The sequence below is a fragment of the Echinops telfairi genome, unplaced genomic scaffold, assembly GCF_000313985.2.
Source record: "Echinops telfairi isolate 266 unplaced genomic scaffold, ASM31398v2 ScPeMD7_26;HRSCAF=91, whole genome shotgun sequence".
In the NCBI taxonomy this organism is placed as follows: Eukaryota; Metazoa; Chordata; class Mammalia; order Afrosoricida; family Tenrecidae; genus Echinops; species Echinops telfairi.
In genome coordinates this window covers 5,149,879-5,152,392 of record NW_022103923.1, presented here as the reverse complement: position 1 = coordinate 5,152,392, position 2,514 = coordinate 5,149,879, and positions in this window count along the sequence as shown.

The window sequence follows — 2,514 nt, the reverse complement described above, 5'->3', positions numbered from 1 at the left end:
GGACCTAATGTCGGGGGTTTAAATGGAGAGAAAATGTTTTGAGAAACGATGTACAAATGTGCTTTACACAATTGATGTGTGTATGGATTGTGATAACAGTTGTATGAGCCCCTAATAAGATGTTTAAAAAAAAAAAAAGAGCTGGCTGGTTCAAGGCTGGTTCAAGCAGAAATTTGGTCATTTGGAGTCACAAAAGCTGATGGTTTCTATATCTCAAAGAATGAAGAGAGAAGCCCGATAACAGCTCTGTGTAACTAAGTATAGGGATACAGAGTTGCCGTGAAACCCTGATGACCTTGCACATCTCTTCTGCGTAGGCCACCTAAGCCAGGCTTCACCGCAGCTTGACCTAAGTCTTGGCAGAATGCCCTGTGATTTCTCCTGGAACAAAGAGAGATAAGGACAGGGAGCTACTACAGGGCAGTCTCACCTCCCTATCTTGTGGGAGACTGCATAAGGCTACTTCTTATCCATCTCTTCTAGACATCGGGACTGCTTGTCTAGCGTTTAGAATTTACTTCCCCACAGCAAAGCTACCCACCACTTGGTTGGTCTGTCATTGGGCTCTTCCAGTTTGGTATCCTCCTGTAGGCCAAGGGGTATGGGGAGCCAACATTTGCTGGTCTTGTTCTGCTTTCTCTGTAGGTCACCTACCTTTGAGGAACTCTGGTGGCACAGTGGTTACAGCACTTGGGTGCTAACTGAAAGATCTGTGGTTTGAACCCACCAGCTGCTCTTTGGGAGAAAGATGAGGCGGTCTGCTTCCATAAAGATGGACAGCCTTGGAAACCCTGCGGGGCCGTTGTGCTCGTCCTGTAGCATTGCTATGAGGGAACAAATCAATTAGACAGCAATACGTTTGAGTTTAGAAGATACCACCTACATTCATTTAGATTTGTCATCTCTTCCAGCCAAATCTAAAAGTGAAAGAAATATATATGTATATAAATTATATACACAACCCCCAAACTCAAACTCACTGCCATTGAATCAATGCTGATTCATAGCGACCCCCCCTTGTTTTCTGAGATTGTAACTGTTGATGGGAATCGAAAGCCCAATCTTCCTTCCTCAGAGCTGCTAGCGGTTTTGAACTACCAACCATGAAGATTGAAGTCCAACTCATAATCACTATATAAAATAAAAGTGTGACAAGCTAACCTAAAGCTGCAGTGGTAGGAGCCTCTATGCCGCTGCTTAGGAAATGATTGCGGAATGGGCACAAAGTCCCCCAGTAAAATAGGAGTCCAGGGATGGTGCAAATAGTTCGCACTGTCGGCTGCTTGCTAACTGAAAGTGTGGAGTTTCAAATCCACCTAGAGGTGCCTTGGAAGCAAAGCCTGGTGATTTATTTCTGAAAGATCAGTCGCTGAAAGCCCCGTGGAGCATAGGTCTGCTCTGATCCACATGGGGTTGTCGTGAGTTGGAAACATCTGTATGAGCAACTGCTTTTAACTCCAAACAAACCAGATGAAGGGTGGTGGTGTCCTTCTCATTTAAACAGGGTTTTTTGTTGTTGGGTTTTTTTTTTTTCAGACGACATCCAGGTTTGGATTTCAAAGTTGATTCCATCTCACAGCCAGCCTGAGTTTCTGAGACTATAAATCTTTATGGCAGCAGATAACCTCATCTGCAGCTAGTGGGCTTGAACCGCTGACCCTGAGGGCAGCAGCTCAACATCTAACTCACAGGGTCACTGGGGCCCCTTTGACATCAAGGGAGTCATCATTAATTAGAAAGAAAGAAAGAAAGAAAGAAAGAAAGAAAGAGATATGGAAGTCAAGAAGCAAAGACATTAAGCTGGCTCAACAACTATGTCTAGAAAAGAGTGGGATTACTTCACAAGAAACTGCCTATAAACAAATAGATCAGAGACCTACCAAGCTTTTGAAAGATTTCAGTGTCTGAAAAAGCTATCAGGTTTCAAACAATCCTTGAGAAGAAGGATGTGCTTGGGGAAGGCTGCTGGCATTGTCTCCAACACCATCATTTTCTACCCGCCCCCTCCGTTCCAACGGTGCTAGCTGCTTTATCATTCCTTGAACGTGATAAGCACATTCCCACTTCAGAGCTGTTCCCTTTGCCTGAAATATTTCCCCCCAGACATGCGCATGACAAAGTACACGGTGGATCTTTAGATTGCAGCCCCAGATAGATTTTTAAGAAACAAACGGTTGCCATGGAGTTTGTCCCATATGTTTCCGAGTCGGACTGAGCTCCACAGGGTTTTCCGGGGCTGCTTTTTTGCGGGGCCAGGTTTGTCCTTCGGAGGCCCCTCTGGGTGGGTTTGAACTTCGAACATTTCACTTGGTTGCTGAGTGTTTAACCATCTGTGTCACCTAGGGACGCTTCAGCTATATTTAAGGGCAATCTGGAGAAATGGTCTAATTCCCTTCTGCACAGACACTCCGGTCCACTCTTGATGTTAAACAAACAAACAAAAAGAGCTTGGTGTACAAGGTCAACTGGCAGAACATGGTCCACAAAGGCCATGGTCTCCGTCCTGGAGGTCTT